Below are 25,149 nucleotides of genomic sequence, written 5' to 3' on the forward strand. Positions count from 1 at the left end.
TGCTCAGTGGGCGGAGTTACAGAGATAAACATAACTTTTTTCTTATTTCTTAACATGATTGAGACTTATAGAACGTACACCCCTCAAGATTAAAATTATTCTACATGATTGATTGATGTTTCGATGAGAAACATGAATAAATTCTGTCTCATATATTAACTGCATATTTGCAAATTGAACAACCCCACTTTCCCCTTTTTGTCAGTTTACCCAGGAAGAAAAAGAGAAATCTCCAACGATGCGTTCTGGGGCAGCATACACTCTAAAAACAAATGCTTTGGCTCAACAAAGAAAATCAACGCAACCGTTTGCATCAATGTTTATTGAGTTATGACAACTTCTAATGAAATTGTGTTAAACCAACAAACTTATTTGAGTTAGGGGAGAAGACTTTTCCTCTACAATCAGGTGTTTTTAATTACCACTTACTTAATAGCAAATAAATAAATAAACAAATTATTTTTAAAATAATCTGAAGTTGTATATACTTAATTACCATAATTGTGAACACAAGTTTTTAAGTTGACAAACATTTATAAATTAAGTTGCTCCAAATATATTTTATTCAATCGTTATTTTTTTTAGCTTTTTCATGTTTTTGCCTTTTAAGAAATTAATTGATTCCACAACAAAAAATGTAGGTAATTCACTTTTTTATTTTGAACTGCAGTTGTTTATTTCAACACATTTCGTTTTGTTTAAAGAACATTTATTGACACATTTCATATCATAAATGTTAAGTCTTTGGCGTTTAGACCGCGATCTTGAAATTGTATATCTAAAGGGGGAAATGCAGCCGTGAGCATATGGGAAACCGGGTCTAGACACATGGTGATGAGGCTGAAGATCTGGATTTGATGAGGAGATGGGATGAAGAGAAGGTGTGATGAGGTCTTTGGGTTAGCTCTCCTGGCACTGGATATGATGAAAGGAGGTGGATGGGGAGGAAGCGGGCATGACAACCTGAAATCCCGCTGACTGCAGGAGAGAGGAGAACCATTTTAAAGTTTGGCTGCAGCACAGTGATTGGCTGCTGGAGATTGAGGTGAAATGTAATAGGTTTAAGAGAACGCCCGTGATGACCTGATTATATGCAGCTGCGGAGTGAATGTATATATACCCAGTCTTCCTGAAAGAACTTTAAATAGGGTTAGAAAAAAACAAACATGGGAAATGAAAGGGGACACAGCAAAAACATTCTGCCATCACATCAAAGTTAGAGGCCTTTGCATATTTAAAAACCAGTGCCAAATATGTAAAATCTGTAAACTTTTTCTAAAACTATAGTAACAAACTTTCTGCGGATCACACGCATACATTTTACAAAAGATGTTTACACTGCCGACAGTCATTATTTTAAACAGTATGGACACATTTAACGCAGAATGCTTGCTCATTCATTTGTTTCCCTCGACCACAATGGTTGCCATCTTATGGTCAGATCCTAGTTTGGACCGGTCACTGATGATGGCGATACTCATCACAAGTTGTCCATCAAGGCCTGCCTCGAACTCTTTTGTGTCATTTTGAAGCAAATTAAATGATAGGTTGGCGCGAAAGAGATAATGAATTAGGTAATTGCATACTTTTTAAACTGTCACTCTTAGTGAATTCAGAGCCATTATTACCAGCTGCTAAAGCGACGCTGCTATTGTTTTCACCTTGTGAGTCTGCATGTGTGTCATCATGGCAATGTGGTCCTGAAGACACACAGAGGTGGTTTCGAGTACTTTGTGTTTAAATGCGACAGATTTTGTCAACGCGATATAATCACAACCGTGCAAGTTTCCTTCTCATATTTTTTGCAGGTTCCATACAATATTTGAACTGGTCTCATTTTGAAGAGCAGAAGCCACTTGTCAAATTTTACACAACAAAAAAAAAAATCACAATAGTAACCAAAGTATTTGTACAATACAAATACCATACCTAAAGCCTCTGACACACCAACCCGATTTTAAGAGTCAGAGGCCGTCAGAGGCCGTCAGAGGCCGTCGGGCATTCACGGCGCCTTACTCAGGTTGGTGTGTCCCGCACCAATGTCTCTTTACGGCACATTTTCACACCTCCCGCGGCCGACTCAACTTGTTATTATACATTATACATCCTTGGTTGAATCAGTAGACGGTTAAAGTTGGCCCAAGCAATCACTGTGATTGGCTGTTCAGCTTAGCGAATCAGTGCATGAAAAGCGAAGCGGAAGTGAGGGACCAAAACAAACGGTTTTATTGTTGTTGTTAGCATCTGGGTGTACGGATATAAGGAGCTGTTTCAATGAAAACAGAGGAGCGACTTTTCGCCGACAACTGCGCCGAGCACTTGACTTTATGCAGGTAGCCACTAGCCAGACAGTGGGACATTGTACGAAAAGTCAGCACACTCAGCACGGATAGTGCGCGCAACATGATTGCAGCGTCCAGGCTATGGAATGCCATTTAAGCCAAAATTAAATAAATAAATAAATAAATAATTAAATAAATACATATATATATATATATAAATATGCCTATGAAATTAATTCTGAAATAAATAAATGAGGCAATACATATGTTTACATGTACATTTAAATACACATTTGTTTATTTCATGGGACTTTTATTTCATGACACATTTATTTATTTCAAGAGACTTTTATTTCATAAAGACACATTTATTTATTTCAAGAGACTTTTATTTCATAATGACACATTTATTTATTTATTTCAAGAGACTTTTATTTCATAATGACACATTTATATTTCAAGAGACTTGTATTTCATAATGACACGTTTATTTATTTCAGGGGACTTGTATTTCATAATGACACATTTATTTATTTCAGGGGACTTGTATTTCATAATGACTCATTTCCATTCCTTATATGCAAATGAACGGGGCGTGGTTAGCTCACAGATCAAGAGACCCAGACCAAAGCAACAGCACCACACTGACTACTCGAAAAGAGGAAGAAAAACGAGAAGGACTACTGAATAAAAATAAGGCAAACTACTAAATGAAAATAAGGCGGAGGCAGAAGTGGCATGATTTTGTTCTCAGGAGGGGACTTTGAGAGAGTATTACCCAAAAAGTACACAGTAAAAACTTCATTTTATTGTAGCAGTCAAACTAGGACTGAGTCAAACAGTGTCAGTTTTATTAAGAACTTATGGTACAAATGACTTTTATTGCAAATAAAGCAGAAAAAATATGCATTACTCTTGTACAGCGATTACCATAGAGGCGCTATTAATTGCGCACTCAAAAATGAGTAGCTACTCATTTGACGAAGCGCACGCGAGAGACGGCTGAGTTGATCGCAGTTATGCAACAGCAACCGAAGCTAAACTGACTATCTTGACTACTTGTTGCTATCCGATTGTGGCATAAGGCATTTTCTACAGGCACATTTGACCTTTTCATTATGATTCTACTTGTGATAGTCCGACAGCACAACCTGCGCAGCCCATGTATTGATTCCATCCGATAGCTGCTATAATACAAAACAACACTTCTGCCTGCTCTCCACAATGATCAATGACAGTGAACGGATGGTCAAAGTAAGGTACAAATGAACAGAATCACACGAAGCCTGGTTAGTGTTGCCTGACTTTATAAAGAGTGTGGTTGCGTTCCTGCTGAAAAAAACAGCATGGACCAGCATATGTTGTGTTTTGGTCACCAGCATGGTCCATTGTATAGTGTTCATAACAGTATTTTTATTTAATAAATTATACTTAATACAATAATATTACAAAAAAACCTACATCTAAATAAATGTATCATCTAAAATAGATGCGTTTGATTTAAAAATTCTAAATATAATTCAAAATGTAAACAGCAACAAAGAAATTATAAACATTTGTTTTCTTTTTCTTGTTAATATCCATTATCTTCTCTGTTATCTATCTTCCGGTCTTTGCCAATCTGGCCAGCATTTCTTGGTCCTCCAAGTCTTTCTCGTACGGCCACTGCTTGAAGCAAACTGAAAATAAGAAACAACAATGTTTTAACAAATCGTATTAAATTATGTGATGATAGAACTGCAAACAGAATAGCTGAAACTTTAACAAAATAAATAACTCAGTTACCTCTAATCATTAACCCATGTTTGTATAATGTAGTTAACTCGTAGTATCGAACCCGGTGCATTTCTCCATCTGAATGTGGTGCACTTTTGCTAAATGTTTAAACAAATAGCTCGTGTTACCGTCCTTACATGCTAAATTCTTATTGCACTTTTGGCAACGAGCATTTTCCACCTCAAGACCAAGCCCCCAGGAAGTGCGTCGGACTCTGAGGAAAATATTTGTTGTGTCGAATAAACGGTGGTACTACAATTTCCTTATCAGTCTGTGACGTCGACCGGCCCAGAAATATTGGGAAAGAAACGTCTGTAAATCGGTGGATAATTTTATTGAAACAAAATAAACTACCCAGTATGAACCATTTTATAGCCCTTATTAGAAACATTCGGTCCTTAAAGTTGTAAAATGCACTAAAAGCCGAATCTAGATTTATTTTCTCTCTCCATTCTTTCTAGTGAGCCGAGAGTGGGTGCTCGGGGGCGGGGCTTAAGGGGTGTATGCTCTGTGAGCGCACATATGGGTTCTTCTGCTCTGTCAGCCAGGCACGTTGGGTAATCTGACGTTTCGCTCTCTCAAAAGTTGGGCCATTTTGACTTCATGCGCCAATGAGCAGCTCTCATAGGAAAGAACGAGACCCCTCCTCCGACGCTGTATCCAGTTCTTATTATACATCCATGCTCAAGACGGGTAACATATAACTACCCTCGGGGCGCTTAGTTCTCTCCGCCATGTGTGTGTGCGTGTTTGTGTGCGCACGCGTGTGTGTGTGTGTGTGTGTGTGTGTGTGTGCGTGTGTGTGTGTGTGTGTGTAAACTGCCCCACCCCCTCACACACCGACAGGGGAAAGAGATCTCTCGTCTGGATTGGAAAGATCGAAAATAAATCATAGACGCATTTTGCAGTCTTTTTTTTTAAGTAAGACTGCGATATCATTTTATATGGAAGCCTGTTTGCGCCACAGGAAAAAAAAAGTTTAAATCCTGTAAGTCATTATAATGACTTAGCTGTCTCATAATAATGACTTACTATCTCATTATAATGACTTAGCTATCTCATTATATTGACTTACTATCTCATTATAATGACTTAGCTATCTCATTATAATGACTTAAGACAACTAGCAGGAAGTCAAAGCAATACACTAGCTGTAAGCAATCTTGATTTTGGAGCACTCCTGAAAAGAACATTGTTTTTGCTCTTGCCACACACTTCATGAAGGTATTATCGACTGTTAAAAAGGAAACATGTGAAGTAATGTTACTGGTATAGGCCTATTGTTAAACAGATAAACGTTAAATATAGCATGCACCGACCGTTTGGATGGCCGAACTGACTCGAGGTAGGCCTAGGTGTCTAACGTAACTGTATTGCTATATTTTGTGTAGTGTTAGCTTACTGGGTTTAACTGACGTATTTATTAAATAACATTAAAAACTCCTGTTCAGCAATTTCTTTACAATAATGTGCGTGAGTAGGCTACTATAGTTGTTGTTTTGCTGATGTTAAAAGGTAAACACAGCGAACTGCAGTTAGCATGCAATTAATACTGTGCTAGGTTCACTAGCTAGGGCATATGGCACTTATGCATAACTTGAAGCCGATCGAAGCCTCGGAACGATGCGCACTGTATGGGTCAATTCATTAGGGAGAGTTTTTGCTTTTGACTACATTTTGACAGGATTCGTACCGTGGACGCATATAGTAGATGGAGAAACGTTTCAAACAGGTCAGCTCAGCATTCTGTGGCGAGCAAGATAATGTGCATTGATACTATGCTAGAGACATAGGGAGCTCCACCATGGTTATTTAAAACGTGTTCAAGCTTGCAAATGTCCGTTTACCTATCCATAAGCCATAGCCTACGTTAGGTTCTTACTAGTCAATTACATTTATATTATGAGTTCAGATTAAAGACCCTGTGAAGTGTGCACCTGTGCATGATCTGTTATGCTAATACGTATAGTAATGACCAAAATTGTCCATTGGAACCCATATCAAAAGATGTTGGAATAGCAACGAATTTGACGAGTTTTGAATTTGCCGGGGAAATCTGCAGTCGACCTTCGCCTTCGTGGGCGTGGCTTGCGATCTACTGCGTGACTTCACGAGATGGACGCCGCCGCACTGTTTACATTCACCACCGTTCATTTTTTCTCTTTTTCAAAGTCGAATTTCTCAACGTTTTTGAGCTAGTATTTTCCTGGAAAGTGTGTCGGAGTCGACTGGAAGTGATTGCCAATAGAGAAAACCTGACAATGGAGGCGACAGTGAAGAAAGAGGGATGAAAAACACAGGGGAAACGATGCATTGCCACTGGCTGTAGTAATGTCAAGTCTGCCGAAGTGGCGATGTTTCTGTTCCCAAAAGATGAAGGTGAGCCTGGCTGGTGTCATTGTTTCGTAGATTCTTTGATTGATCATGATAAATAAAGGCCACTGGTCGATTCGAGAGAGAGAGAGAGAAAGAGAGACTGAGAGAGTTACAGTGTTGTCGTTAGCATCTGGTGCTAGCTCGGAGCTAACGGAGATTAGCTGTTTCAACAATAAGGAGAGGGAGAGTGCTCTCCTGTGGGACTGAGAGAGATAACGTCAGCTCAGGGAGGTAAACTGTAGCCTAAGTTATCTCAAAATAAACAAAGATTTCCATCTATGTAATATTAGTTGTATAAAATAGGTTAAGAAATCCTTCCAATGTTTTTTGATTATTGAAATATATGTTTCATATGAGTGTTGAGAGCTGTATCCATAAATCTCTTAATGTTGCCCTCAAAGTGCACCAAATTGATCACTTTCCTCATCTATCCTGTCCGAAAAGCTGTCCAAATCAATCATTTCTCTCACTAGTATCACTTTCCAAAGTCTCCGCCATGTTTACAATCGCAACTGGGTACATCTTGTGACGTCACAGCCACTATCGTCTGCAACTTCCGTTAGGCTCGGACGGCAAAATTAATAATTCATTAATTCATTAATTATGAATTATTAAAAATTATTTTAGCCATGAACAGGCACAATGATATGTAAGGAATGAAACTGCCATTTCATTTTGGTGCAAAAACATGCACTTCACTGGGTCTTTAAGGCGTTGTAGACTTTAGCTATATATAAAGTTGTGAGTTTGTGACACAGCGTTGTTTGCGTGTTCATTATGTCCACTGTGGATGTACACACACGTACTACGCCTGTGCCAAGAGTAAAACATAACTTGTTTAAGTCGGAAAGAGGCTATAACTCACCCTGGTGACTGAACGTCTACATAATCATGAAAGCATAATATGAAGTATAACCGAACATCTGATGTAGAGTTTGGACTGTATCAGCAACTGTGGTTCTTAACATATCTTATGAAGGTAAACAGTGGTTGGCTGTGCGCTCTGCGTCCGTGCGCTCTGCGCGCTGGCGACACTTCTCAGAGGCTGCAGGTTCATAATTGTTTCTGCCTTCTGTTCACATGCTGCAGAGAGTTCATAAAGACATATGAAACCGCTTCTAACACTAGAAAGAAGCCATAAGCAGCTAATTATGTAAGAATCCCCCACATATATCAACGTAGACTGTTTACTCACTATCCTGCTGTGCCAATTCTGGTTAAAGAATTGTGTGTTAATTGACAGTTGTTAGGGCCGTTTTTTAAGTCTGTCCCTACTATAGGCCTAACGTGAACTTGTTTCTCATGCGGTCTAAATCAGACATGTCGTGTATATAGCTGTGGTTTCTGAATATAATTATAATGCCATGCCGTGCTCCATCTGCTCTGCTCGAGATAAAAACGTGTTTCTGCAGGAGACATGATGGAAAATGAATCCTATTGGAGAAGCTTTCTCCTTTGGCTTTCAGGTGCTCCAGATTTAGTTTCCCAGCCCATCTGCAATTTCAATCAGGAGAGACTTCATTTTGTACGAGAACATTTATTGACACGTCACATAATAAATGTTAAGTCTTTGGCGATTAGACCCCGATCCTGAAATCGTATATCTAAAGGGGGAAATGCAGCCGTGAGCATATAGAGAACCCCCCGGGGTCTAGACACTGGTGATGATGATGCTGAAAATCTGGATTTGATGAGGAGATGGGATGAAGGGGAGGTGTGATGAGGTCTTTGGATAACTCTCCTGGCACTGGATATGATGAAAGGAGGTGGATGGGGAGGAGGCGGGCGGCAGCATGACGACCTGAAATCAAAGCTGCCTGCAGGAGAGAGGAGAACCATTTTAAAGTTTAGCTGCAGCACGGTGATTGGCTGCTGGAGAATGAGGTGAATGTAATAGGTTAAAGAGAACGCCCGTGATGACCTGATTATAAGCAGCTGCGGACTGAAGTATACCAGTCTTCCAGAAAGAATTTACGCTAAGCTTCATTTCAATCAGGAGAGACTTAATTTTGTGCGAGAACATTTATTGACACGTCACATAATAAATGTTAAGTCTTTGGCGATTAGACCCCGATCCTGAAATCGTATATCTAAAGGGGGAAATGCAGCCGTGAGCATATAGAGAACCCCCAAAAGAAAGAGTAAAGTGAATGAAATATAAGGAGATCGGGCCACTTGACGAAGGATCTTAACTTACCAGGTGGCATTTCATTTAATCTCAAACCTTTATTTAACCAGGTGGTCCCATTGAGATCATCGATCTCTTTTCCGAGGGAGACCTGCAGCAAGTAGGTTACGACATGAAAACATGAACGACAGAAACAATAAAAGGACATCAAACATCGTATTACAGGGCTACGTTTACATACCTATCGACATTGACAAGTAACAACAATATCAAATGGCATTGCACCTATCCGAGCTTAAAGCATGCAGTGGACCAGATTGCTCGGTTTCAATCTTTGAGACTGTTACAAGCAAGAGGAGCTGCGCACGTAAAGCTTTCGAGCCTAAGTCAGCCCTCGCAACTGGCACGTCTAACAAAATCACATGTGATATCAGCAATAGCTTACCTGCAACTCTCTGTGATCAGAGAGCAGATATAGATGGGAGTTACCCGACGTGGCTTATAGATGAACATGTGCCGATGGCTGAGCCTCCGTACAGTTAGTGAAGCAACCTGCCCTGCAACGGGGTACGGTGATGAGTAAGTGCTTACAATTAGTAACAAACCTCGGTGCACTGTGTTAGGCAGCATCTAACTTGTTCAGATAATGGCCGGTGCATCATAAAATCAGAACACCATAGTCCAGCACAGCGTGGATTCTGCTGAGAAATGATTGGTCCTTCGCTCTCTCCTCCGGAGTATAACTATCTTAATACTTGTGATTAGACCCCATGTGACTCGATGATTAAAAGGGGAGGAGATGCTAGGAAAGGTGAACCCGTCGAAATAGTAAATGTTGATCATATGATGATACGAGAAATACACTAGTGAGGTGAGCCAGTTGTTTTACCAGTGAAACAAGCCTTGTAAATGAACGTAGGACTTTACCTACGTGATGGCGAATACATCTGATGAAAGAATTAATCAAGTGTTAGACAGAGCTTATGCAGAGAGAGCAGAGTATAGAAATAATGTAAATAAGGAGCTTGAATGCGGCCGGTATGAAGGCTGCTGGACATGAAGATGCAAATCCGGATCCTTACTGACTCAAGGTCTTCTGAGTTAGTCATTGAAGAGATCCGGATCATACGGGTCCTTGAGTCGTATGAGTCAGCATCGCCAAGCGTAGGATCCTACCGGTGAGACGGGGCTCATATTATCCAAATTACAACGTACATATAGCGCACTAGTGAGGGCGGCAGTCCACTCTTTGTGTATTGTGATTTGAATTGCATTTCGCGAGCATATTAAACCAGCGTTACATTAACCTCCGCTACGCAAGCATGATCTAAGATGTTTGTATCTTAATGCTTGTTAATTGCAGTATTGCTTCTTAGACTTGACTAAGAAGTCGTCGAATGATCTGTGTACAGAACGCTGACGCTCACTTGGTCTGAAAACCATGACGAGACCACCCAACAAGTTTGCTGTTCCGCGCTGAGTGGAGTAATCCACTCATTTGGTCCGCTCACCGAATCTGTGTCTGTGAGTTCCGCTGGCTCACTCGTCGCTCAAGTCATTAGTTGGTATCGTTGATTCGGAGACTGCTATGTTAGCACAGTGAAAGAAGTTACCTTGATTCAGACGGATTGCGAATCTGAGTCTGCTGTTGACTCGTGTATGATGAGTCTGATCTCTGATCTGCTACGGTACAGTCTTGCGGAAGTTCACTGATCTGCATCCCCTGAATCAAACGACACTTCTGCAGCTATCCTACTGCTGAAGCTAGGCAGATGACTGGGGTACACTGAAAATGACATGTTATAGGGAGTAGCGAGTGACACGATAATAGTTCATTTGTACGTCCCGTGTACTAGGACTCGGGTTGGAGAGGGAGGAGCCTATTAGGAGAGAGAAACCCCCAAAACAATAGATAATGTGAACGATGTCAGTGTGTTATACGAATAGCGCAGTGCTGAACGTCTACGTATACTTACGATGTGACGAGTCTGTGGAAGCAAGGAGGGTTAGACAGAAATATGCAGTGGGAGAGGGAAACGATTTAGAGGGTGAGCTGCAGCCCGCATAGGGGGGTTGCCGGCGTATATGTGTGAATCCTCACTGATCTACCGACGTTATAGTGCCGTGTGGGGTAGCTCTCGCGGCCCGATGTGATGCTGAGGTGCGATGCGTGCTAGTGTTGCGTGGAGAATACCTCCTGTTAGCTTGGCTGATGCTGGGGCATATATAGGGTCTGATCTCCCTGCCCCTTGATACTATGTGTTAGGAGTATGACTCCTGATAGTTCGCTGTGCTGCTGGGTTGTGTTAGGGTCTCATCTCCCGGCCCGCTGATGCTTATGTGGCAAGGAGTATATCTCCTGATAGCTCGCTGCGCTGCTGGGCTGTGTGATAGGGTCTCATCTCCCGGCCCGCTGATGCTTATGTGACGAGGAGTAAAGCTCCTGCCGCGCTGCTGGGCTGTGTTATAGGGTCTCATCTCCCGGCCCGCTGCTGCTTATGTGTCGAGGAGTGTGGCTCCTGGTGCTCGCTGCGCTGCTGGGCTGTGTTATAGGGTCTCATCTCCCGGCCCGCTAATGCTTATGTGTCGAGGAGTATAGCTATTAGTGGCTCGCCAAGCTTTGTATTAGGGTCTGATCTCCCGGCCCCCCGATGTTACATTAGAAAAACCTCTGAGAGAAGCATTGCAACTTGAAGCATATGTGCAAGAAGCCGTAATGAGTTAGGCCGAATAGTATACCATATAAACACAATATGTACAGACAGGGATACGATTAGTAGTGATGTTACGTACTGCGCCGAGGCTTCGGAGCGTGGTTCGAGTAATCCAGTGAAGCGTGTACAAGGCTTGTATCGTTAGAAGCCTCGCTGTCCGTCTACGCCGCGTCACTGCTTCGGATAGCACTCAGATCTGTTGAACCACTGACACTTACATTTTAAAACACTCATGTTACCCCTCCAGGAGCTCAGCCCCTCGCGTATAGAGGAAGGAACATCCCGTATGTATAACTAATAAATGCATAAATGAATGTATGAATACCAACGTTAATAATAAATAATAATAAGGTGATGAATAAATAAGGCAAGAATAAATAAAATAAGTATAAATAGACGAATAAATAATGCGTACGATATTGATACACATGTGAATATGATTTCGTGTTCATTGTCGAGGGTTATTCTAAGGCTTACTCCTGGGAACTTAGTACGAGAAGATCACGCTGTTGGGATATATCTGCCTGTTTTATGCGTGTTGACCAGCAGGGGGATAGTGTTCAAGTGAAGCCTCATGAGATACCCTTTTGCAAGCCAATTGCTGGAAAGCTTTGTCTCGCCATCGCTACGATTAAATTAAACCATTCGAAGGAGTGCTGATTAATGAATAATGTAATGCAAGAAGGTATTCTGCAGATGATTAGAATGAACGCTGAGTGACTGACTCATTGCTGTGAGCGTGCACTGTAAGACCACATTGACGTGAGTTGCTATCTATTCTTATGTGCTTGATGGAAAAGTGTGCACGAGACATATTAAAGAACCAGATAGAGGGATCGAATGATCATGTAAAGCAAGAGCACGGTTTGCACCACCACCAGTTATATGCATGAAAGTATGAAGGAGAACCTGTGCATACTTTCTTCTTATATTTATTAATTGTTAAATATATTATTATCTTATTTTATTCATTTCATTCATTTGATCTATTTTATCCATTATATCCATATTATCTATTTTATTCGTAACCTAAGAGAGGGGAGGGGACGCTTTAGAGAGCCCTTTACAGAGGGAATCAGAGAGACGATGCGCCTCTATCAGAGAATACGGTAGTTGTTACCGAGGTGCAGCAAGACTAAACATGTCTGTAGGCTACTTGTATTTATCCGGAATGGCCCCAAGCACGAAGGGGTGCGAGATACAATCTGATGAGACACTGAGGTGATCGTGCCTAACGTTACTGAGAAAAAGGATAAACGTCACTCACTTATCTGCTGTTTGAATTTTTCCGGGAGGAATTGAATGCGGCGTAGAGGGCCTGCTCTCCTGCTCGCGTCAGCTTGTGCGTAATGCACTTCCGTGTTCGCGGATCAGCTGATCCGAGAGCCTCGACTCTGTTAGATGCCGGATCGGCTCGTTTCACTATGCCGAGACGGCCGGACTGTAACCGTGTTTCTGCCGATGGAGGTCTTCTCCTCTCGCTCTTGAGAGGTTGCTGAGGCTTAGAAATGAGTATCTTTTCGCCATTATTTCCGGGGCCGCGCTGCTGCGCATGGACGTTATTGAGCATCAGAGCATTATGGTGACCCGGTTTAACCACACGCTGGGTTTTTGAATGGTGCTGCGAGGACTTGATATCTGCTACGAGGATCTGGAACGGGTATGGCGGTAGCATGACGACCTGAAATCACAGCTGACTGCAGGAGAGAGGAGAACCATTTTAAAGTGTGGCTGCAGCACGGTGATTGGCTGCTGAAGAATGAGGTGAATGTAATAGGTTAAAGAGAATGCCCGTGATGAGCTGATTATAAGCAGCAGATGGTTTGTGCCTATTGTCTTGTTTTCAGGATTTGAACAGGATGGCATATATGGCAAAAGGAGACTAAATTGTAAAATTAGCAGGTGATGTTTTGTAATGCAATAGAGCACTTCATAATAGGGTTTGACTGCAGTTATATACTCTAAAGTAAACATGCCCACTTCGCTTACAAACTCGCTCATCTGTAGCTCAAATCTCTTGTTGTGTATGGTTTATTTTTTATGATAACTACTAACTACTTGTAATGCATTCTCACAGGATGGATGCCTTAAGTGATTTCTTGAGGCAGAGAAATGTTCCAGAGGAAACAATAAAGACCTTGGAGATTGAGAAGGTACTTAATTGCATATGCATAACCAGTATATCAGCCAAACTGTTGTCCCTTTCATTATATAACATTTATTAGATCAAACTTTGTAAAACCAATCATTCTGAAGTCGTAAAGAATTAGTTTGATAATGGTTCAATAATCAACAAAACAAGTTGATATGTTTGTAAAATAATAAACAAAGCACAAAAAGTAAGGAAATGTGATGTTCCTCACAAATGTGGCACCATTTGAAAGGTAAATAAACAGGCTTTCCAACGGTATAAGATGTATTGCCAAGAAGCATTGTTACAACAAAGAAATAATCTACCAAACACAAATATCCTTACCTTTTTTGCTATGTTTAATAAGTGCTTAACATAACAACAATGTTTTATAACACATCTAGTTACCTTTTGTCAAACATGAAATGATCATTATCAAATCATTTGTAAATGGTGAATAAGTAAGACATGTTATGACCTGTCAGTAAAGTTATTCACAGGCAGGTAAAAAGAAGGGGCCGGAACTCCTTCTTGGTAACTAATGTGGGTCAGAGAAGGCATAACATTGTAGCCTACTTTACTGTAGTACACAATATAAATGGACCATTTGCATATGGAACATATGAAATGAATATGAATATGAAATTGGTCATCAGTTTAGAAGAGGTTTATGTTATTTTTTGGGGAGAAGGTATAGAAAAATAATCCACATTGCCCAAAAAATGCACATATTATTACCATTATTTATAATTGTATAGATGTGTACTAACACATGGAATAATTTAGCAGAAGCTAATTTAAAGTATAAACTATTATGCATGAACAAAGTCTTAAAGTTAACAATATGTTATGACTTCTGTACTCACATTTTGTAAATAATGTGTAAATGTATTACTGAATCATTTGGAAAGACAGCATAAAAAATGTTTAATAACACGTTAAAGAGTCTGTGACAGCCTCCCAACAACTGTTGTGCAATGAAATATTGGGCTACTAGTTATCTCGAACCGTCAGTTTCAAAAAGAAGGTGCGATACCGTTCCGATAAATATCAATAATTTCGAACATCGCGGGGAAATTCCTTCGACTCATTTTGAAGTTTTGGGGGAAGCAGGAAGTGACGTCAATGCGGGAACGCTTCACTGTGCGGCGAGAGAGCCAAACACGGACAAAGTTTGTTGTCATGCGTAGAAATGGTGAATTACTGAGTTTAGGCACGTTAATAACGTTTTAATGAAGTTGACTACAGATTTGTCAGTGCTTTCATGTCAATTCGGCGAACATAAACATAAATGATCGTGGTGAAGATGATGATTAAATTAGGATTAAAAATCGGAAGTGAGAGCTCCTGAATTTCCTCCCGTCGGATGTGATATAAAAACAAATCGATTATTTTTGTAGTTGTAAATTCAAGTGGATGAAACTACATTTATTAGTGCTTTCATTTCAATTCGGCGAACATATAATACATTAAATGATCGTGAGGAGGATGATTTAAAAATCGTTTGTTTGAGCCGGTCTGCATTTCCTGATGAGAAAACAAACTGATGCTTTTTGTAGTTGTAGTACACCAACATGGATTAAACGTGTGTTTTTTTACCACAATGTTGGGGAAATTAATGGATAAAATGCACGGATTATTATTATTATTATTATTATTCCCACTCCGATCGGGACACTAGGTCCACCGTTTCCCCGCAGCGAGGCTCCCCCCCTTGACAGTTTACGTGGGCTGGGCTGGGTGCAGTGCATGGTGGACTGGCCATTGGGACGAATCCCGATGGGCCGGTACCGAAGTGGGCCGGTCGGATAAGTCATTAGCACATCCCCCACTCCCCCCGTTGACAATTGACTAGCGCTACCGAAGTGGGCCGGTCGAGAGTCCCGGGATGATTTTTAGGCCCAGTCCACCACTGGCTACATGACCGTATGATCGCCCATATTGACGCACCTAATTTCTAAACCTCTAACAGTTACAACATAAACCGATCCTTCAGCCTCATATGAGCTCTCAGACACGTTCAAAATTAAACTGTCATCACTGTCTGAGCTTGCTGCTGTGTGCGCCATCGTGCGTTTACATGCAGATGCTGGGATCCTGAACGGTGCAGCTGGAGCGCTGTGCCCGCAATGACGTCACACATAATTTGGCGGGACTTGAAGAATCCCCGAGAAGATCCAGAAAATGGTCAACATTGAAGGGCAGATTAATGGTTTTCAAAGTACAAATATTCAAAATCAGTTCAGTAACGGTTTTCAAGGGGACAATATTTACTCAAATTGATGGGTTTGGATGATGGGGGAAACTCGTGTCACAGGCTCTTTAATGTGTTACTGTACATATCATTGTATGTCTTTCTCACCTGTTTCAAACTGCCTACGCCCAATCTAAACTATGCACCATGTACACATACAAGTTTCACTGCTGTTACAAAGAAAAAGCAATTATTAAATGCATCATGCATTAATCATGAGCCATGCTTTTGGTAGACCCTGAAAGTTACAAGACATAAAAATGTAAACATCACTGATGTGAGCTGGCTTACTTTACAGTAATTGATGAAAAATAAGATAATTTATTCACATTGACAGTCTAGCAACCGGAATAATATGGCTTCCAATGTATTCATTAATTTGTCAAATGTGACATACAATTATATTTCTATTTTAGATGGCTTTTTTATTTATTTACATTTAAAATAATGCACATATTCATCAGCTCTTTCAATTTCCCATGTTTTCATGTATTCATATTCATTTGTATATTTATTTACTTAGTTTAGGATTTATTCACGATCTCTTTTAAATGTAGTTCATGTATTTATTATTATATGTATGAATTTAATAAGAAATGACAGAGTGTGAAGATATTTGTATGATGAAGCAAGGCATAAAAACAATTAAAATACATTTTAAAAGAATGTCTAAAGAAAGGAAAGTTCATTACCGAATATGGTTGTGGAGGCTTTTTTTTCTAAATGGTTTATACAGGCGCAGGAACCTAAAAACTATACAGAGTTTCTATTCCATTTTACCTTCTTCCCATTAAATAACATAAACCTCTGCTGATTTGATGTCTAAGTCATTGCATACAGCCCATTTTGTGTGTTTATTATGGTTCACAGGGTACACAACTTATGCGTCCTATGAAACGCATGGACTTGCTAGTCTCTTTTTGTGAGTAACTTCGCTGACTAAATCTTATTTGCATATGATTATTTCATGATTTACTTAAAGTGTGAGATGAGTTACAAAACAATTTTGATATGTTAAGCGCCTAATCATTTACAAACATATTTAAATATTTTGTTGATCATTTGTTTATTATTCAATTAAAGCTTATAAATGACTTCCAGTTGATCGTTATGAAAACATTTTAACAGACAATAATCAAGATTTCTCTTTTAAAACCATTTTTAGATTGATGCCAGCACCATACAGCTGATGACAGATGAAGACTAAAAGAGTTTTCTGCCATCATATGGTGATCGCCTAGCAGTGTTGGGATTTTGTAGGCGAAAGGAATACAGTCACAACAAAACTGGAAAATCAAAGCTTTTTGAGCACTTGAAAAGTAAATTGTCCAAAATAAAACCCAATGATGAAGGGGAGAGCAGCAAAAACCAAGGAGACCATTCCCAACCAACAGTGAAAAAAAAAAACATGAAGACGATGCGACAAGTTGAAATAGGATGGATGCATTACGATGATGAGGCAGAGGTTTTCAAGCAAGTGAGAGCCAAACGAGGAGGGGGAACCAGAAAAGTCACAGTTTCAAAGGATGTTCAGAAAATGGAGTTGATACAGGAAGGAGTTGGCTTGTTCTTTCCAAACAGGAGGAACAGGCTAGGGCCATCAACACATTTTAAGTTGGATCTAAAAAATTATCAAGAGCTGACCGTTGATGAGGAACTTACTGTCACAAAACTTCCTTTTCTAAGGTTTTACTTGACCACAGAGAAGAAAGAAAATGATAGTCCACAAAGTCAAACCGCAGGACTGACCCCACCTTTGGAGAGAGCAGAGAGTTTTCAGGATCAGTCTTCTTCTCTTGGTGTTGCCACAGCCATATCTTTTGAAACGATCAGCTCGGTATTTCTTGAGAGCACAACTGAGGACAACTTTGACTTTTCTCTTTATCCCTCAGGAAGTGGATATGAGGATGTTTTGGAGAACAGCAACATTGTTCCTATAGGAGACATTGGTGAAAATGAGCACATTAATTTGGATGATACACACTCTTTCCCCACCAGCAATGCCATCCAGTGAGCATAAGAGAATACTGGTTGTTCACAGAGGCCAGGTACTGCGAGAGCTAATAGCACATTTCTGTGATGAAGAACTTCAGGGGGTCGACTTCAAAATCAAGCTTGTGCTGCCGGACGGGAAAGCTGAGATGGCATATGACGATGGAGGAGTCGTCAGAGACTGCCTCTCAGAATTCTGGAAGGAATTCTATGAACAGTGCACCATGGGCAACACATTTAGAGTGCCTTTCCTCAGGCATGATTTTGGAGAGAAGCAGTGGGAAAGTGTCGGCCGTATTATTGCTTTCGGATGGGCAAGGGCAAAATATCTTCCTGTGAAGATCGCGCCCGTTATATTGAAGCAATCTTCCTTAGGGTGTATCAAGAGCGATTAGGTGGAGAACTTCTTACAGTACATGCCAGAATCGGATCAGTCAGTGTTTGAGTCCTGGCGATCCGATTTTGACAGTGTGGACCAAGAAGAGCTTTTGGAAGTGCTGGACAACCACAGCTGCAGAAGAAGGCCTACAGCCAGCAATGTAGATTAAATCCTCAAGGAGCTTGCCCAAAAAACTCTTGTCCAAGAGCCTGCATATGTCATTGAACAATGGGCAAAAGTATTATGCACAGCTAGGCACAGCCTTCAGGACCTGCCATCATTGTATGAAACTCTACAACCAACGGCAAGAAAGGTTGTTAAGTCTCTCACCTTCCCAGAGGCCATCAATGTCCACCAGAAGGACATTCAAAAGTACCTTACCACATACTTAAGGAATACTGATATGCAGCATCTGTCTTGGTTCCTCAGGTTCTGCACAGGCTCAGATCTGTTCCTGGGGAAGGAAATCATAATTGACTTTACCCAGATTCAAGGTTTTCAGCGAAGACCTGTGGCCCATACTTGTTGCTGCGTCCTGGAGCTGTCAATCCATTATGACAGCTTTCCTGACTTCAGCTTTGAGATGAACAAGGTGTTGGAGTCTAATGTGTGGGTAATGGACATAATCTGATCTGTCCAACAGGATCTGTTATTACAGCAACTATTCCAGGCTGATGCCCCAGAAGGTTGTGAGTTCAAGGTACGATGCTTAATTCCAAATAATTCCAGCAGAAAATCATTCCTGCAGAAAATCATTCCTGCAGCAACTTGACATTTAATTAATTTGTTGTGTATAATCAGTGTTTCTTGTGTCTTTTTCATGGATGTGGATACATTGGGTAGGTGCCCAATGGGTGCAGGGGTCCATTAGGCCCTGGGAATTCGAAAAATCGTAAAAATATGTGTAGCTACTTGCCCACTAAAGATGGGTTGTGCCGCGGTGGTTTATTTTTTTAGTAATAATTTGTCCATGTCCACTTGTTCTAAAGAAGAACATGGCAGCTGACTGGCCCAAGTAGGTACAAATGTGTGTATTCTCGCTAAGTAGAATGAGGCTTTGTCTGGAAGTATGTGTGAGTTCAGTACACTCTAAATGCTATATGTGGGGATATGTGTAAGATCATTCAAAAATATATTTTGAAGATATCAAAATTCCTGACTCAAATTGTTTTCTTTCTTTATTTGTAATGGCAGTTTACAATGTTGCCAGTTGTTGTGCCTGTTAACATTACAACAGCTTTCATACTGTGCAGTCACATGTTTATTTTGACTAAATAAAAAGTTTGCTGATAATTGAGTATTGTTTGGTATTGCAGCATTGCTACTTTTACTTAGTTATTCGTCCATCGCTATAAATCAACCTTTATTTAAAAAATAAAGAAATATAAATGAATATGTTTTAAAATTACTGAACACATGAATATTACAGCATGTGCCAAAAAAGGTGCATACATTGATACAAAAGAGTACATTAAATAACATTATTTACATATTGGGAGTAATATGGACATCATTAAACTGATATTCACTACATTGCATGATCTTCTAAAACACCCTTTTGAAGATGACCTATTAATGTACTATTCAGCACCACAGACTATAGAGTTTGCATGCACACTTTGACTGATGCATGCAGTCACTGTCACAATCAAGCCCTTGGACAGAGGACTGGTAACAAGAGCAACTTCGAAGGAGCCCTGCAAACTTTGCAAAGTGTATCTACCTGCAGGCCTACATTTAGGATACAATTTATATTTCAGAGCATATTGGTATACTGGTAGGCCTATTAAGGTTTTTTTTCTCGCAAAGAACAAAACCATACTCTATTCCCCCAGCTCATCAATAATCATTTGTCGAAGTTTTACATAGAGGTCCTTAATTTCATAAACATCCTCTGACATTGCCAGGCTGTGCTCAGACATTAGTTCAATACATAGGTGAAACACATCCTCATCACAAGGATAGTCCTTAAAACAACAGTGTTCTCGACATGTTTCAACCTTCATTTGATTAGCTGGCTGCAAGAAACTCTGAGCCCCATATAGGTTGGGAACCGCATACATTATGGAGGGACGACCATTGGGAGCCCGAGGGTTGTTGCTTGTTCTTATGCAATGGTCATTCCAGACAGCAACAATGTGATCAAGCTCCTCCTATATATTGGATAGAAAAAGATTAAAAACCTTATATAACACTTTTTCTGTCTTTGCTGATAATAAATAGTTATTTAGGATACTGTACCTGTATGGTATTTTGAAAGCAAAACTGGATCAAGGATTTGTCGAGGAAGCTGCCAACAAAATAGCAATCAGCCTTCATCTGGTCAAAATGGTCCATCCAAAATTGCGCGCATTCACTTCTCAAGGTGCCCCACAAGCGTTCAATCCGCTGATTCCCCGTACTTGGACCTAAAGTGACACACTCCATGCCATTCTCATCCTCAATGTTGTGCAAGAACTTTTGCATCTGTGCAACATGGGTATTCTCCGTACCGTGATCTAACCTTACTCTTTGTGGACAGCCATTGTTTTCAGTCACAGAATCTATAAAATAGCCTGCAATAATACGAGGATCATTATTGGTTTTATATGCTTCCAGCCAGATCATTTTCCTTGAGAAGCAATCTATGCAGCCACTTATGCATATGCCATAAGGCTTTAATTTGTCGTATCCATCAATGTGCCACACGTAATTTGGCCCACGACTAACATACATACGCCGTCTCAAATGGTTACGTGCACGTAGGTCAACCCCATTTCCGTCCATCAGTCGCAACAGTTGACGTACCGTTTCTCTGTCGGTAATTATACCGGACATCCAACATTTCTGGTGCATCCATCTGTAGCCATGCTGTTTGCCAGGTGTTTGTAGCTGTTGTTCGATGAACAATGCCACTTCAGCTGCATCTGTCTTATTTTTTCTCCGCCAAAGCTTGTTCTTTTGTAGCTTCCTCTGTAGTGTCCGTAGGCTTAGTTTAATATTGTGTGATTCCTCCAAAACCACTAAAATTTCCTTATTTGTGAATCCGCGTCTAAAGTAGTCTTCAATTATAGTATCCATTAGTTCAGTTAAGTGTGTCCCACACACTTGTTATTGTTCGTGTAAAGGGATGAAAGCTAATTAAAAAATTGCTCTTATATGATAGTAAGTCATTATAATGAGATAGCTAAGTCAATATAATGAGATAGTAAGTCATTATAATGTGATAGTAAGTCATTATAATGAGATAGCTATGTCATTATAATGAGATAGCTATGTCATTATAATGACTTACAGGATTTTTTTTTTTTTTTTCCTGTGGCGCAAACAGGCTTCCATATTTTTATGTAGATATAATACATATGACATCTATTTTTTAAATGTCTCCAGTACCGATAAAAAGATCGATAACGTTGGACCTTAACGATACCATGGTCTTTAATAATTCAGCCCCAGGGCCCCGTTAATACTGAGGCTCGGTACCCATCCCTAGTTTTAATTATTACATCATCAATATTACATTTCAAATAACCAAGTACTTGGTGTCTCACAAAGAGCAAGTGGCTAGTGCTGCTAAGAACATACCTGGTGATGGTGATGATGGTGGCTCTTCGCTGCAGGATCTAGTCGATGTCCTCCTAGCAGAAGTGATTCCCTTCGTCGTTCTCGTCCATGATGGCGGCGTAGGCTCCTTTCCTCAGCAGGTCCTCGATCTCCTTCTTGGAGAACTGCTGGACCGGCTAAAGGCGACGCAGAGAGACATTTACACAAGTGGATTTAGAAAACTATTTTCAAAATAAACTAAGCGTACTGCAACAGCGACTGACCCAAAAATGACTTGGCATCTAGAAATATGACAGATTTTCTTTTTCTCACCCCGTTGTTGTTGCCTTCTTTGTTCCCACTCATGCTCTGCAGGACGGCACGGTCCAGCCTGAGCTTCAGACTAGCTTTATCCAGCATTTCCCTCTCATAGTTTCTAGTGATCAGACGGTATACCTTCACCGCCTTAGACTGGCCAAAACGATGACACCGTGCTTGAGCTTGAAATAAAAAATTAAAAGAGGGATCAAAGAGCATCATGTGCAGCTGCTGTTCAACGTTTTTAAGCATTAAATGGGAAAATATACACTTAAAGAACCGAGGGAATAAACGGAAAGACTGTTGTTGTTGTAGCCCTATTGAACTATCTTTAGGACAGACAGATCAGATATATATATATATCGTACCTGCAGGTCATTTTGAGGGTTCCAGTCAGAGTCGAATATCACACAGGTGTCCGCAGCAGTGAGGTTCACAAGATCTTGATCAGGTGTTTGATGTGGGCTGGCACGATCCTTTCTGCAGCGATAAATAAAGAAAACAAAGAACACCTTTTTAATAATAGTAATGATGGTAACAACAATAATATTAGTATAACTATTTATATAGCATTTACACAATAATTGCAAAGTGATTCTCACAACAAAAATAAAGAACAAAACAATATCAACAATAAAAAAAACTAATTATTATAGGAATGTTAAGAGACAAAGAAATGATAAACATTCTAAGAGGCCGACTACAAAAGGGAGACTCAATGGCTCTTGATGACATCAATGAGCAGTCCCAAAACATGCTGCTGTATCAAAAGAAATAGGTCCAGATTTCTTCTATTTTGTGTTGGATGATTTGTTGTATTGATTGCTGATGGATGTTAAGATATGTTTTACAATTATAACAAAAAGATTATTGTGATGGGAATCAAAAAGTTTACAAATCGTAGTTTTAATAAAATGACTTGCAATATAGGGTTTATTCAACAGCGGTAAAGCATTAAGTTGCTAAATTAACGTACACTGAACTGTAAAACTTACCACTATTTAGGAAAGGACCTGATCAGAAGGATTGACTAGTAAGACAGCAAAGAGGCGGAGGAGGTCTCTGTTATGTACAACCATTGGTAGATGTTACACCTGAAAGAAAGATAAAGAAATAAGAGAAGACAGGAGGACAAACATCCTCTTAAGTAAAAGACCAAATCATGTCAAGCTTTACATCTTTCAGTCTTTACAATGCACATTGCACTGTTGGAAATTACATTCCAAAGGCTAAATTCAAACTCAATAACATAAATAACTGGGTATCAAAGTGCTTTACTTGATAGAACACGTTCCACACGGAGCAGCAACACTCCGGCTGGGCCTTTTGCTGCATATCCCTCCCTCTCCACTGTTTCCAGTAGATATGTACTGCCTGTCCAATAAAACAGAAATGCCCCAAAACAATCATATTTAAAAAGTTAAAAACAATAACTTGCTTTTGGCATTGACATGGATTAGAATCTCACCTTTTTCCTGGATGTCAGGAAGGCCAGGAAGTCGTTCCCTTCAAGTCCGCAACCAGTCATAGGAGTTCAAATGCAAAGCCTGAACGATGACAAGAGCGAGAGACTTACATTTTACAAGATAAGTAATACCAGAGCTGTGTGTACGACATGCAGAGAACAGATCAAATCCCGTGACAGACTCACACACTTTAGTGATGTCCTCATCTGATAATGATGTTTCATTTTTAGCAGCAAAGTAACATTACTCACATTTGTTGGACCCAATTCATGTACAGTATGTTTTGCATCTCCTCAACAATGGTCTGTATAGTTGAGTAGAAACAAACTGTCCCTACAGTTTCAGGTAGATTAACATACATTTGTAAGAAAAGTTTGCAATGAAGCACAAAACCCCTCTTTGTATTAAGCTAGCTGCCACAGAAAGTACAGCTTAACCTGGTAGAGTTTGCTAACGTTAGCTAACTTCATGTCAAACAGAAAAACCTCTAACGTGCATTACATTGACGATTTTAAATGCAATTTAACTCTCTCAACTTGTAAAATAACGATAATTTAACATACCCTTAAATAACTACATCACGCTTTTCAGGGGCAACACAAACTGCAGAAAACGTTAGCTGCTAACTGTTGTTAGCTAAGACAGCTAGCTCGTAACAATAGCCTCCTAGCAAACTTAAGGTTACGTTAACATTAACTTAACGTTGTAAGAAAGCAAAACGAACCTTCGAGAAATCTTTTACTCTCAGACTGGGTGTAATTGTGTAGCGTTGCTTACTTCCAGCTCCAGAAGGACTTTTAGCTGTTTCCCAGTAGAGACTAGAGGGAGCTGTCAGAGCGGTTCCTCTCAGAAGAGCAGCATTGGGTGGAGTCACAGAGACGGCTCTCAACCGCTCTCAACTGATCTTCACCATGGATTTATAATAAGAATGATCTTCTCACTTTGCTCAGCGCTACTGCTTGTTACAACTTTCATTTTCCGTACTCGCCATAAACTGTTATTATGGCTCAGGTTAATGTAGCCCCCTTCCGACATGAGCGTGGTTCTTGCCGGGCAGCCAAGTGGGGTCAGCTAAGAACCGGTTTTCGGTGTTTAGAGCCGGTGTTACAGTATAAGTTGAGTCATGACAACTGGCGACATTCTATTATTTTCGTCATAGGAATCCGGGGCGTGTACATTGAGGACCCATTGTTGACTTACCAGGAAAGAAACATCGTTTGTCGTTTACGTTCATCTTTTGCTATATCTGCCTTCCTAAGATCACTTTGCTGCACATTCAGTACTCGTATGTGAGGTTGTGGGTGAGAGTCCGATATCGTGACGCTTACAGGGAGGTATCGAACATTACAAAGTAGGTGACTGTGTGGATGCCTGTTCAAAACATTGCAAACTTCAATAAATCATTTAAATTATATATTTGTGTCCGACTTTCCTTTGTTCATCGTTCTTAATGTGATGTATAGTAGCTTTGATAGCTGTCCATACCTTCAGACAGCCTAAAAGTAAAACACAAGTTGTTTATTCACAGCCCGAACGCTCATCGAGATGACTGGATCAGTCATGACAACTTGTGATCAGCTCCGATTAAATTGTGATATCAATTCTGTAGCTATTCTCCAGGGAGCAAGTTTATTTTATGAAATACCTGTATCCCTCTCATCACAACAAGACTCTACACTGTGCAGGAAAAACAATTACATACATGAAAATAACCTTGATGCATGGGAATTAAACACACAAACTATCTTCCGTGGCTATACTGATATGTCACAGTAACGGTAAACCACAGAAAAGTAAGTCCAGCGGGGCAC

At 40.2% G+C, this 25,149-nt stretch overlaps 1 long non-coding RNA gene across 6 annotated transcripts; it reads right to left on the reverse strand.

Moving 5' to 3' along the window:
- Positions 1–2,735: 2,735 nt before the first annotated feature.
- LOC307023741 lies at positions 2,736–24,466 on the reverse strand. Of its 6 annotated transcripts, XR_013803766.1 has the most exons (9): positions 24,063–24,466; positions 23,341–23,419; positions 23,151–23,246; positions 22,868–22,966; positions 22,241–22,352; positions 21,888–22,054; positions 21,597–21,751; positions 20,274–20,322; positions 17,603–20,185 (listed from the first exon to the last, which is right to left on the reverse strand). It is a non-coding gene; the product is annotated as an uncharacterized lncRNA (long non-coding RNA). The 6 variants fall into 6 exon arrangements; XR_013803762.1 differs by lacking the exons at positions 17,603–20,185; positions 20,274–20,322 and adding an exon at positions 2,736–8,251 and having other exon boundaries at positions 24,063–24,465; XR_013803763.1 differs by lacking the exons at positions 17,603–20,185; positions 20,274–20,322 and adding an exon at positions 2,736–17,595 and having other exon boundaries at positions 24,063–24,465.
- Positions 24,467–25,149: the final 683 nt, after the last annotated feature.

This window comes from Notothenia rossii, assembly GCF_949606895.1.
Source record: "Notothenia rossii genome assembly, chromosome: 11".
Taxonomy (NCBI): Eukaryota; Metazoa; Chordata; class Actinopteri; order Perciformes; family Nototheniidae; genus Notothenia; species Notothenia rossii.